We start from the raw sequence: 13,820 nt of genomic DNA, 5'->3' as shown, positions 1-13,820 counted from the left end.
TATTTATTATTCGTTTCAAATATGAGTTTTTAAAACTTCTACTTCAATTATTTTCATAAAGATTATCCTTGTGGTAATATTATTTAAATAATAATATTCAGATATTTTCTAACACATCAGGACTGAATTATTTTATTAAATCATCATTACTCCAAACATTCTTTAAAATGTTTTCGAGTCTTCAAAATGATTTTAAGAGTTAGAGCGGATCCCAAAACTCATTTTCAGATTTCAGATCTTCCTTTCGAAGGGGATTTAAATACTCGCTCAAAACCTAATGGATCCGGCTCAGTGGTGTATTTTTGGAGCAACAAAGTTGCTAACTTGATAAAAGAGTTTGATTACTTGCCCAACATTCGGGAAGTAAGTCAATCTAATTGAGTCGGCATAAGCGACATGCCGGGGTACGGTCTATCAAAGTGTAAGTGGCTGGGTGGCAGTCCATCAACGTACAAGAGACCGGGTGGCGGTCCAGCACAAGGTCCTAATGCGGCCAGGGTGATGACCGATGGGGGATTCATCCATCTACTAGTAGAAAAGGTTACTTAATTGGTATCTTTGCATGATCAGCACGATATCGGGTTTATGCCAAAATTCTCTTCTTTCCAAATTCATTGGATGTTACAACTCTGTTTATACTTTTCATGACAGAGGTTTTCAGGGAAAGTATGAGAGATATATATAAGTATATATATATATATATATATCGGGAAATAAATGAAGTATCTCGTAACTTCATTTCTTTTAAATGATATTTCAAAGATTAAATCTATTCAAGTCTTATGTTGAACTCTCATCTATGTGATGAATCTTTGAAAACTTATTATACTTTGAGCAGTGATAGTTCAAGTAGTTTTCTAAAATGATATAAGTATAATGAAGTATTTGGTAACTTCATCTTCCTTTAAGCTTATATCCAGTAAGTAATTATCTTACACTTGATAAAGATTTCCAGTAAGTTATCTATTTAGATACTTACATTATTGATTAAACTATATATTATCTTGTGAGTTGTAATACTCACTCTTGCTTCATTTTTTCATCACACAACAACAGTTTGGAAGGATGGCTAGACTCAAGCAGACCCAGCGCAAGAGCGTGGGAAGCGTCCCGCGTCTTCCCGTTGATATCATAGCTGCCATAGCTGCCGAGGTAGATCTATCTGTAGGCCAGGCATTCTACTTTTGGGAATCAATTATGTATAATTATAACTTGTGTTGGATAATGACAACTAATTATAAACTTATTATGTAATCATTTTGGATTGTAATAACTTTTAATTTATGGATTCAAGGACTTGTACTTATTTCAATTTCATCTCTGAGACTATAACATGTTGTGGTGTGTGTTATTGTGGGGTCACAACATGAGGTTATTTATTTTTAATTAAGTTTAGTGATATTTATGGAAAGAAAGACCGTGACGACCCGGATTCCCGACCCCGGATCTGGGGGTGTTACATAAATGGTATCAGAGCTAAGCGTTATAAACCTCAGAGATGATGCGACGATATAATAATAAACTCACAAAGATAATAAGAGCTCTTTCCAAGTTAAAACCCTTACGGGAATTCTTATAAGTATCATGATAGTAACTTAGCTCGTTTAATGTGTAGGCGCATGAGATAGAGGACCCAGAAATGTTCGAGCATGAGCATGATGAGGCACTGCTAGATGCCGAGGATCAGGAGGAGCCTGAGGAGGATGATACGGATGAGGAGGACCCCTCAGAGGAGTCAGAGATAGAGGTTATTGTAATTTCAGATGAGGAGGACCCGGATGAGGTCCCAGTAGCTGAGGAGCATGCCGGTGCTATCGTGGAGTATACTGGTACCCCCTACCCTCACTCCCCGTGGTCAGAGCTCCTACCCCTCCACCACTATCTTAGAGCCCCTATGATGACAGCTCTGAGACCCATACTCCCGAGCCCAGGCAGACCGAGGAGGCACCCCCCGCGGATCCAGATTCACCACCTCTCAACCCTGCCCATAGGCAGTCTTTGTTAGCTCACGGCTATGTTCAGGATGTTCTAAGGACTCGAGTGGCTGTTGCTGAGGCCCAGCGGGATGAGGCTAGGAGAGAGTTAGATGCAGAGAGAGCTGGTAGACATGTACGGGCTCATGAGGCTAGAGCTACCATACCCCGATCTCTGAGGAGAGAGCTGACTGGGATAGAGCTTATGGCCCGTGCGAGACTCCGATCACTTCATGGAGACAGACATGGCAGGATATCCAGGAGGCAGGCTGATTATATTTTTCATCGTGCGATGGAGAGAGTGTGGGAGTTGACCTGCTCTGGTGATTGATTCAGGGCCAGTGATGTGATAGTCTAGTCGTTGAGTTAGTCGAGGCCATAGTAAGAGCCAGTTTTCCGGGATAGTTGACTTGTATATAGTATCCCTTTCTCTGACTAGACAAATAGACTCATGTATTTCACTTTTGGGCGTATGACTGTAGCACTGTTGTACTTTTGACCAGATCAAACTATGTAATTCTGACATTATATATATATTTGTTCCTTTTAGTTCAGTTCCTTAGTGACGAGATCACTGTTTTTATCTTTATTATTACTGCACTTCTTGTGATTAGAACTGTCATAATATAAGAGAATTGCGAGATACGATCTCCCCTTTATAGAAACCGTGCAAGGCACAATCTTATGTATGGTTGTGACCTAACGTTGGATTTTCCAAAATTTATCAGTATCATGCCACCAAGAAGGATTGGAACTAGGGTGAACCCTGGATTTGAGGACGAGAGAAGCCATAACCAGGATGGTAGAAACCAAGAACACAGTGAAGAGACAGATGAGGATTATGTTGAACAGGATGAATCCCAGTACGAAGAGGAGGAGGAAACATTTGATGTTGAAGGATTTGAAATAGAGGCTCAAGAAGGAGAACCTGAGGTTGAGCAACAAGTACCAAACCCAGACATGGATCCCATGGGGTAGTTCATGAAACTACTAAGGAAGAACTTGGAACGTCAACCAAACCCACCCCCTCAAGGAAATAACAATTTTGTGGCAAACTGTTTCAGGGCTTTTAAGTCCCTTAAGCCCCCTGAGTTCCACGGATCAGCCGACCCAGTTGAGGTAAGGGCATGGCTAAGGAAATGGAGAAATCTTTTGAGATTCTGAGTACCGATGAGGCACAAAAGACTGTATTTGCTACCTACCTTCTGAAGGGAGAGGCCAACTACTGGTGGGAGGCCAAGAAAAACATGGAGACAGATGCTATCATAACCTGGGTGAGGTTCAGTCAATTGTTTTTGGGAAAATATTTCCCGAGGTTTATGGAGAACCAGATGGAGCTCAAATTCTTGGAGCTAAAGCAGAATAACTTATCTGTAGCAGAGCACGAAGTAAAATTTACTGAGTTATCAAGGTTTATGCCGGAGTTTGTGAACACTGAGGAAAAGAAAGCTAGGAGGTTTCAGCAGGGACTGAAACCGTGGATTCAGAATAGGGTGGCAATCCTTGATCTTACAGACTATGCCACTCTGGTGCAAAAGGAAATAATTGCAGAAGCCGGAAGTGAACAGATGCAGAAGGAAAGAGAGAAGAAAGGAATAAAGAGGAAAATCATGAGCATGGGCGGAGCTTCCGCAGGAAGGAGCTTCCCAACTAGATTTGATCGAGGAGCAGTGTCCCTACCGGGAAGGAGTACTAGGTTTAAGCGGCCCATAAGTGTGAATGTGAGCCAGAGCGGCCAGAAGTCAGGAATGTCCTATTCCAAATAGTCTCGACCCCCATTACCAGCCTGTAACACTTATGGAAGGATGCATTCTGGAGAGTGTAAAGGAAAGCCGGTAATCTGCTTCAAGTGTGGTCGAGAAGGTCACATTCGGACAAGTGCACTTCGCCAACCACCATTACCCGCCCAACCATCACTTGTCATCAGTGTGGACGCCCGGGTCATTGGAAGAGGGAATGCCCAATGAACAAATCAGCAGCTTCAGGAGCAAGCAGGGCTGCCTCCAATAAGCCACCTACTGCGAGGACTTTTAACATGACAGTTCAAGATGCTATGAAAGACTCAGATGTGATAACAGGTACCCTTTCTCTAAATTCACTCAGTGCAAATGTTTTATTTGATTCAGGAGCAACTAAATCTTTTATATCGAGGGACTTTGCACATAAACTAAGACTTAAGGCTGAACCCTTGTTAGAACCCTTACAAGTAGAAATAGCCAACCATGAAGTTATCCATGTTAACCAGATTCACCCCGCCTGTGAGTTATGCATAGGGGAACAATCTTTTAGTATTGATCTAATTCCTTTTAAATTAGGGGAAATTGATGTAATTTTGGGAATGGACTGGCTATCTAGCAATGATGCTTAGATAGACTGTAAGGGGAAGAAAGTTAAGTTGAATATCCCAGGGAAGAAAAAAGTCATATTTAGAAAGAAGAGGCAGACACAAATTTTTTTGACCATGGCCCAGGCCAATAAGATGCTATGAAAAAGAAATGAGGTTTATTTAGCCTATGTGGTGGACACGCAGAAGGAAGTGCCCAACTTGTAAGACATTCCGGTAGTCAACGAATTTAAAGATGTATTCCCACAAGACCTTCCGGGACTACCACCCGTTAGAGTGATTGAATTTGCTATTGAGTTGGCCCCAGGGACGGCGCCAGTTTTAAAGGCACCTTACAGGTTAGCTCCGTTAGAAATGAAGGAATTGACTACCCAATTACAGGAACTTTTGGATAAGGGTATGATAAGACCCAGTATGTCTCCGTGGGGAGCACCAATATTATTTATAAAGAAGAAAGATGGGAGCATGAGGCTGTGCATCGACTACCGAGAGTTGAACAAGCTGACCATAAAGAACAGGTACCCGTTACCCAGAATAGACGATCTGTTCGACCAGCTAAAGGATGCTGTTTACTTTTCCAAGATTGACATGAGAACTGGATATCACCCAATAAAGATTAAACCTGAAGACATTCCAAAGACTGCGTTTCGTACTAGGTATGGGCAGTATGAGTTCTTGGTGATGTCCTTTGGATTAAGCAACGCCCCAGCGGCTTTCATGGATTTAATGAATAAAGTATTGAAGAAGTATTTGGATAAATATGTGATAGTTTTTATCGATGATATTTTAATCTACTCAAGGACCGAGGCAGAACATGCAGAGCATTTGAGGATAGCTCTAGGAATAATCAGAGAAGAACAGTTGTATTCCAAATTCTTGAAGTGTGAATTCTGGCGGAATGAAGTACAGTTTTTAGGGCATGTGATCAATAAGGAAGGAGTATTGGTTGACCCCTCCAAGATAGAGGCGGTCTTAAATTGGGAAAGGCCAACCACACCCACAGAGGTAAGGAGTTTCATAGGATTGGCCGGCTACTATCGTAGATTTGTACAGGATTTTGCAAAGATCGCAGCCCCTTTGACACGACTTATTCGTAAGACAGAGAAGTTCGAATGGACAGTGAAATGCGAGAACAGTTATCAAGAATTGAAGAGAAGATTGGTGACGGCCCCTATGTTGGCACTGCCAGATGGAAAAGGAGATTTTATGATATATAGTGACGCATCGCACAAAGGATTAGGTTGCGTGTTTATGCAGCACGGTAAAGTGATTGCGTATACGTCGAGACAACTGAAGGAATACGAGATTAGATATCCTACTGATGACCTTGAGCTCGCGGCAATAGTTTTTGCCTTAAAAATTTGGAGACACTACTTGTATGAAGAGAAATGCGAGATTTTCACAGACCATAAGATCCTCAAGTACATATTCACGCAGAAAGAGCTCAATATGCGTCAGAGAAGATGGTTAGAGCTAATCAAGGACTATGATTGTGAGATTCTCTATCATCCAGGGAAAGCCAATGTGGTGGCTGACGCCCTTAGTAGGAAGGAAATACTCAAAATGATAATGTCTTCGGAGGAATTGATAAGGGATTTCGAGAAAATGGAAATAGAAGTAAAGGTAACCGGAGCCGGAACCGAAAAGCTATTTGAGACCGCGATGCAGCCAGAGTTATTGGAAAAGATCAGATTGTGCCAAGAAAAAGTGATGAATGAAGGCAGAGAGTCAATGACTGGAGAAGAGATCCATACCGAGAGAGATGATAAGGGGATAATGAGGTATTCCTACAAGATTTGGGTTCCGAATGTTCAAGAGCTTAAAGACGAGATTTTGGATGAAAGCCATAGTTCAAGATATTCCATTCACTCGGGGAGCACCAAGATGTATAGGGATTTAAAAGAATATTACTGGTGGCCCAACATGAAGAGGGACGTAGCAGAATGGGTAAGCAAATATTTGACTTGCCAAAGAGTAAAGGCGGAGCACCAGAGACCCAGTGGACTTTTACGACCTCTGGAGATTCCCGAATGGAAATGGGAACAAATAGCTATGAATTTTGTTGTAGGCTTACCAAGGACGAAATCCAACCACGATGCCATATGGGTAATTGTAGACCGACTAACAAAGTCAGCTCACTTCATTCCTATCAATGAGAGATACGCAGTTGATAGACTGGTGGACATTTACCATAAGGAAATAGTGACGCGACATAGAGTCCCAGCGTCCATTATCTCAGACTGAGACCCCAGATTCAACTCCAGATTTTGGAGGAACTTTCAAGAATGTTCGGGAACCAAATTAAACATGAGTACCGCTTACCATCCCCAAACGGACGGGAAAAGTGAAAGGACCATCCAGATACTAGAGGATATGTTGAGAGTCTGTGCAATAGACTTTAAAGGAAGTTGGGATGATCACTTGCCGTTGATCAAGTTTTCTTATAACAATAGCTTTCATGCCAGCATCGGAATGCCGCCTTACGAGGCCCTGTACGGAAGAAGGTGTCGATCTCCCTTATACTGGGATGAAGTGGGAGAGTGCAAGATGCTCGGACCCGAAGTGGTCCAAAGGACCAAAGACATAGTGGATCTCATCAGAGGACGGCTTGTAGCATCCCAAGACCGACTGAAGAGGTATGCAGACTTAGCCCGAAAGGACAAGGAGTATGAAGTAGGGGACTTAGTACTGCTAAAGGTATCCCCTTGGAAAAGATTGATAAGGTTCGGAAAGAAAGGGAAACTAAGCCCAAGATACATTGGATCTTTTGAGATACTAAGACGGATTGGGAAGTTAGCTTACGAGCTAGCCCTACCCCCGAACCTACAACAAGTTCATAATGTGTTCCATGTGTCAATGCTAAGGAATTATCATCGGGATGCCAGGTACATAGTGGAATACGAGCATGTGGACATGCAACAAGACCAGACTTATGTAGAGCAACCAGTGAAGATCATGGATAAAAAGGAGCAGGTGCTTCAGAACAAAGTGATCAAGCTAGTCAGAGTGCTATGGCAGAATCATAATTTGGAGGAGTCGACTTGGGAACTAGAGAGCGCAATGCTAGAATAGTAACATCATTTGTTTACTATCTGATTCCGGGACAGAATTCTTTTAAGGAGGGGAGACTATAATAACCCCAAAAATTTTGAACTTTTTATAATCCTTATGAATAGTGATTTTGCTGATTAAGGAAATATTTCATGCCACACTATGTAGGAGTTCTTTTATTGATATTCTGAGATCTTATCAGTACTCCATAAAGGATATGAGTGTATGTAAAGATCGTCAGAATCCAAATTCGAACACTTTGATTTTTCCCGAAAATCCACCAGATATCGAAAGAATTGAGTATAAGGTAACATGATTAAAAGGATTTAAATTCAAGGATTATAAGAGAGGATCATAAAAGGAATATAAAATATTGAGAAAGGTTTAGGGGAACCCAAGTAATAATATCCCGGGTATGATCCCTCAAACGACAAACGAGAACGAAAGTTAAGCGAACCGTATAACAAATAAGAAGTCATTAGCCAAGTAATTAAGGGTTAATCAAAGAGGTTAGTGGATAATGATATCATCACACCACAAGGAGAAGACATGTGTTAAAAGATGACAAAATCATGATGTCATAAGCATGACAAGTAAGATTGTTTTGTTGGATGATTATTAGCGAAGTAAAAATTACCATGGTAAAATCTAAAAATTTGCCAAGCCAAAATGGGAAGCAACCAATCAAAATATCATAACACAAAAATTAGAAGTTGGCTTGCTTTTCCAAGAGCAAGCTCTCGGCCCCTTTATGCCCATTTTTATTCAACTGCTTGTTCTTAGTATTCAGGACAGAAAGCTAACCAACTAATCTGTAACTTTTCCATGTTTAGCTATATCGTGTCGTAATCTTCATTTTGGTATGTGGTTCGCTTAGATCCGATGTACAGTTTAGGAGAAACGGCCGTTTTAAGTAACGGTATTTCGCGAGCGAACCATTACCCCTCGCCTTACTTTGAAACCTTGGTTAAGGTCCTTAAATGACTAATTGGAGTATGAAACAATTATGTAAGATTAATTGGGTAGTTGGTAAAGTATTCACAAAGATTCGCCTTAAAAAGTTAAACGGTTAATTTTATAAAAATGGTGGAGCCGAGGGTACTCGAGCGACTTATGTGAATCGTTAAGCGCAAAAGCCAACGTTATGGTCCAATTTGTTAAAGTCTAGTTTCTTAAGCGACCGTGGTTTAATTACAACTTATATGTTGTTTATAGGTTACCAGACTCGCCCCAGGCCTTTTACCACCCCCAGTCACTCAGGAAAGTTTTCTACCCGTTTAACTGTTGTTGTGATGTATATATGTTTATGCATTATCTTGTGATAAGTGCATGATTGTTATTAGCAAATCTTGTGATATATTGGAGCATGTTGATATGATATATATGCATGCCTGTTTCGTAATCTTGATATTCTATTATCAATTCAAATGCTTATAAACTGCATAATACCTATGCTAGAGATAAGCAGTAGTTGTATATACCCTTAGTATAGGGGACCCGAAGGTGAACATTATTCTAAACCGGGAGTCGATGTTCCCGAGTATAATACATATATTTATATATATATATATATAGTTTTCTATAACTATTAATCGAATAAGATATATTCGACAGTTTTAAATAAAAATCAAACTTATTTTCGATTATTCAAATAAAGATCGTACTTTCGTATAAGTATATCTTTTGTTATTTATTATTCGTTTCAAGTATTAGTTTTTAAAACTTCTACTTCAATTATTTTTATAAAGATTATCCTTATGGGAATATTATTTAAATAATAATATTCAGATATTATCTAACACATCTGGACTGAATTATTTTGTTAAATCATCATTACTCTAAATATTCTTTAAAATGTTTTCGAGTCTTCAAAATGATTTTAAAAGTTAGAGCGGATCCCAAAACTCAAAAATCATATTTCAGATCTTCCTTTCGAAGGGGATTTAAATACTCCCTCAAAACCTAAGGGATCCGGCTCAGTGGTGTATTTTTGGAGCAACGAAGTTGCTAACTTGATAAAAGAGTTTGATTACTTGCCCAACATTCGGGAAGTAAGTCCATCTAATTGAGTCGGCATAAGCGACAGGCCGGGGTACGGTATATCAAAGTGTAAGTGGCTGGGTGGCAGTCCGTCAACGCGTAAGAGGCAGGGTGGCGGTCCAGCACAAGGTCCTAATGCGGCCAGGGTGATGACCGGTGGGGGATTCATCCATCTACTAGTAGAAAACGTTACTTAATTGGAATCTTTTCCTGATCAGCAAGAAATCTGGTTTATGCCAAAATTCTCTTCTTTCCAAATTCATTGGATGTTACAACTCTGTTTATACTTTTCATGACAGAGGTTTTCAGGGAAAGTATGAGAGATATATAGGTATATATATATCGGGAAATAAATGAAGTATCTCATAACTTCATTTCTTTTAAATGATATTTCAAAGATTGAATCTATTCAAGTCTTATGTTGAAGTCTCATCTATGTGATGAATCTTTGAAAAATTATTATACTTTGAGTGGTGATAGTTCAAGTATTTTTCTAAAATGATATAAGTATATTGAAGTATTTGGTAACTTCATCTTCCTTTAAGCTTATATCCAGTAAGTAATTATCTTACACTTGATAAAGATTTCCAGTAAGTTATCTATTTAGATACTTGTATTATTGATTAAACTATATATTATCTTGCGAACTGTAATGCTCACTCTTGCTTCATTTCTTCATCAAACAACAACAGTTAGAAAGGATGGCCATACTCAAGCAGACCCAGCGCAAGAGTGTGGGAAGCGTCCCGCATCTTCCTGTTGATATCATAGCTGCCATAGCTGCAGAGGTAGATCTATCTGTAGGCCAGGCATTCTAATTTTGGGAATCAATTATGTATAATTATAACTTGTGTTGGATAATGGAAACTAATTATAAACTTATTAAGTAATCATTTTGGGTTGTAATAACTTTTAATTTATGGATTCAAGGATTTGTACTTATTTCAATTTCATCTCTGAGACTATAACGTGTTGTGGTGTGTGTTATTGTGGGGTCACAGCATGAGGTTATTTATTTTTATTTATGTTAAGTGATATTTATGGAAAGAAAGACCGTGACGACCCGGATTCCTGACCCCGGATCCGGGGGTGTTACAGAAATGGTATCAGAGCTAAGCGTTATAAACCTCAGAGATGACGCGACGATATAATAATAAACTCAAAAAGATAATAAGAACTCTTTCCAAGTTCATGGTCGGACTACTTAAAGTAGCGCTGACAGTTAAAACCCTTATAGGAATTCTTATTAGTATCATGATAGTAACTTAGCTCATTTAATGTGTAGGCGCATGAGATAGAGGGCCGGAGATGTTCGAGCATGAGCATGATGAGGCACTGCTAGATGTCGAGGATCGGGAGGAGCCTGAGGAGGATGATACGGATGAGGATGACCCGTCAGAGTAGTCAGAGATAGAGGTTATTGCGATTTCAGATGAGGAGGACCAGGATAAGGTCCCAGTAGCTGAGGAGCTTGCCGGTGCTATCGTGGAGTATACTGGTACCCCCCTACCCTCACTCCCCGTGGTCAGAGCTGCTACCCATCCACTACTATCTTGGAGATCCTATGATGACAGCTCTAAGACCCATACTCCCGAGCCCAGGCAGACCAAGGAGGTACCCCCAGCGGATCCGGATTCACCACCTCTCGACCCTGCCCATAGGCAGTCTTTGTTAGCTCACGGCTATGTTCAGGATGTTCTGAGGACTCGAGTGGCTGTTGCTAGCCCGGCTGGATGAGGCTAGGAGAGAGTTAGATGCAGAGAGAGCTAGTAGACATGCACGGGCTCATGAGGCTTGAGCTACCATAACCCGATCTTTGAGGAGAGAGCTGACTGGGATAGAGTTTATGGCCCGTGCAAGACTCCGATCACTTCATGGAGACAGACATGGCAGGATAAAAAGTGTGCAGGTGTTGGTCACAAAACACGCGCTAATAATTCACGCAAGTATATGCGTTCGCAAGTAATATAGAATAATTTCTAGTTCGTTCCCACAGAGACTCAGACTAATTATGCTCAATTAACACTTACTCACCAATGTATGATTACGTCTCAATGTCAAAACAATGACACATAGATTTGATTAACTAATTATTAACTATAATTAACTAAGAGAATTAAACACTTAATTGACACTTGAATTAACAATATTAAACACACATGAGATCATAACTTTATTATTACTTCCTTCAATAGCTATTGTTATTACTCTTAGCATGTAACGGTGATGATATTAATCGAACAACACGAAACTGATAAAAGCCAACTTTCGTTGTACTAATACCATTCTACCAAACATCCACAATTAAGATAGAAGTTGAATAGGCATCAATTATGTTGAGACCCTATATGTCTACATAATTTGACAACATAACGATTTAAGCACAAGTTATTCCTTATGATTATACAGGGCAAGTAAAATGGTTAGAGTTACCCACTAATCATGCATACACATACATGAACCTATGCTAGCATGGCAAGTTCTAAACCTCAAGATCCACTGTCGCTTCACAAGAGATTAACACCCTATCTTATATGTTCGCGACGTATATAAGACGAATAAGTACAACCTATACTAGATATCATACAATCATCACACACTAAGGTATTAAACAGCTAACTAAAGAATTCCATAGTAAATCCGTTATGACCCCATGATCACGATTAGCCCATGATAGAATTCATCGTCACCATGGGTTCATATGAAAATATGATAATAACACACAAGATAAACTAGTAAAACTACTTATATAAAACCAGAGTACGTCACAAGAGTAATAAGGTTCAAAGTAAAGAAAACTAGCATCCACTGATACAACGAATAAAAGAATCACAAGAAACTATGCTTCCTCTTCTTCGTTGCGATGTGATAAAACGGTCTTCTTCCTTCTCTCCTTGCTCCTTGATTGATACATGACACACCGTGAAACATCTCTGAAAACTACTTATATAGAAGCCACACAAGTCCCAGCTATCTCAGAAGTCGGAAGTCCAGCAGAAATAGAACTCTAAAATCAGGATTTTAATTCACGACCCTGAGCGGCCGCCCAACAATCCTGAGCGGGCGCCCAGCTTCCTGAGCAGCCGCCCAGCCAGGCTGAGCAGGCGCCCAGCACCTCACTGGAAAAATTATTAATTCGCTCCTATTTTCTGCTGCGTTCTGCTCCTAACTTCCCACTTACAATGCCAAGCACTCCTCTAGGCTTATTCTTGATAAAATCCCCCTAAAATGCAAGTTATATCTTGAAATGCACAAACACTAGAAAAACGCATCAAATACACAAAATACTTGATTTCAAGACATCAATTCAAGCCATTATAGGACATTCTAAGTGGTATAAAATTCCACTTATCACACCCCCAAACTTAAATCGATGCTTGTCCTCAAGCGTCACAGACTCAAAAACAAAACAAAAACATGCATGAATGTAATCTATATGAAATGCAGCGATCCCCCCTACAATGACTGAACTAACCAACTCATGTCATCTCAACAAATGCAATTAGGCGAATAAAGATCAATCAAATCATGCAAACTAACATATAACCAAAAGCGTGGTGTGTGCGGATGCTTAACAGATATGCTTCGAAACTAGATCAATTATCATAACTCAACTATCCTCAAGGAAATCACATGATTATATGAAGAATAAATTCTAGGCACAAAATGACTTGAATATTTCAAGATTACTGGAGCTTATTACGGAATCATGCTTTTATTTACACAACAACAAATGCTTATTTGACTGTGCAATGAGTGAGGTCCACAAAAGACTTATGCAATGGCATCCATTTAGCGAGCGTTAGGTTAGCGGATCCCAGACTATAAAAGCCTTAGGTCACTAGGCACAAAGTCCGCTAAGAACTTAATAACTCGAATACCAAAGAGCCCACTCGTGATCAATTATGCATTAATTCTTTGTTTTTTTTCTTTTCTTTTCCATTTTTTTTTCTTTCTATTTTTTTTTTCAAATTTCTGAGCAAGTGCGTTTCGCTCCATCTTGCTCAACCCTAGACTACTCGCATAAAAATACGAGCCGGCTACTAGCCATTTGACGCCTAGCCACAATTAGCAATGAATTCTAATTTTTACTCTAATTTTTTTCTTTTCATGCCTTTAATCATTAAGAGCCTATCATAAATTCTAAGCATAATCAATAGATTAACCTCAAAAACCATCAAACCATGACAATAATCTAGTCTTTAAGCATACTCTAAGACTTAGTGAAATTACAAGTGTTTCTAGCATGAATGTCAACCTACAAGACTCAACATCAGTCTAACGCTATCACTACACTTGCATCAATATCACAAATCAATCGGTAAAGCAACGCAAAAGGGATCATGGTATATGCATGAGCTAAATGACATGATAAATAAAGCCATAAAGTAAAATAAAAAAAACTATATGGC

Source organism: Apium graveolens, chromosome 8 (genome assembly GCF_009905375.1).
Source record: "Apium graveolens cultivar Ventura chromosome 8, ASM990537v1, whole genome shotgun sequence".
Lineage (NCBI taxonomy): Eukaryota > Viridiplantae > Streptophyta > Magnoliopsida > Apiales > Apiaceae > Apium > Apium graveolens.
This window is presented reverse-complemented; position numbering follows the sequence as displayed.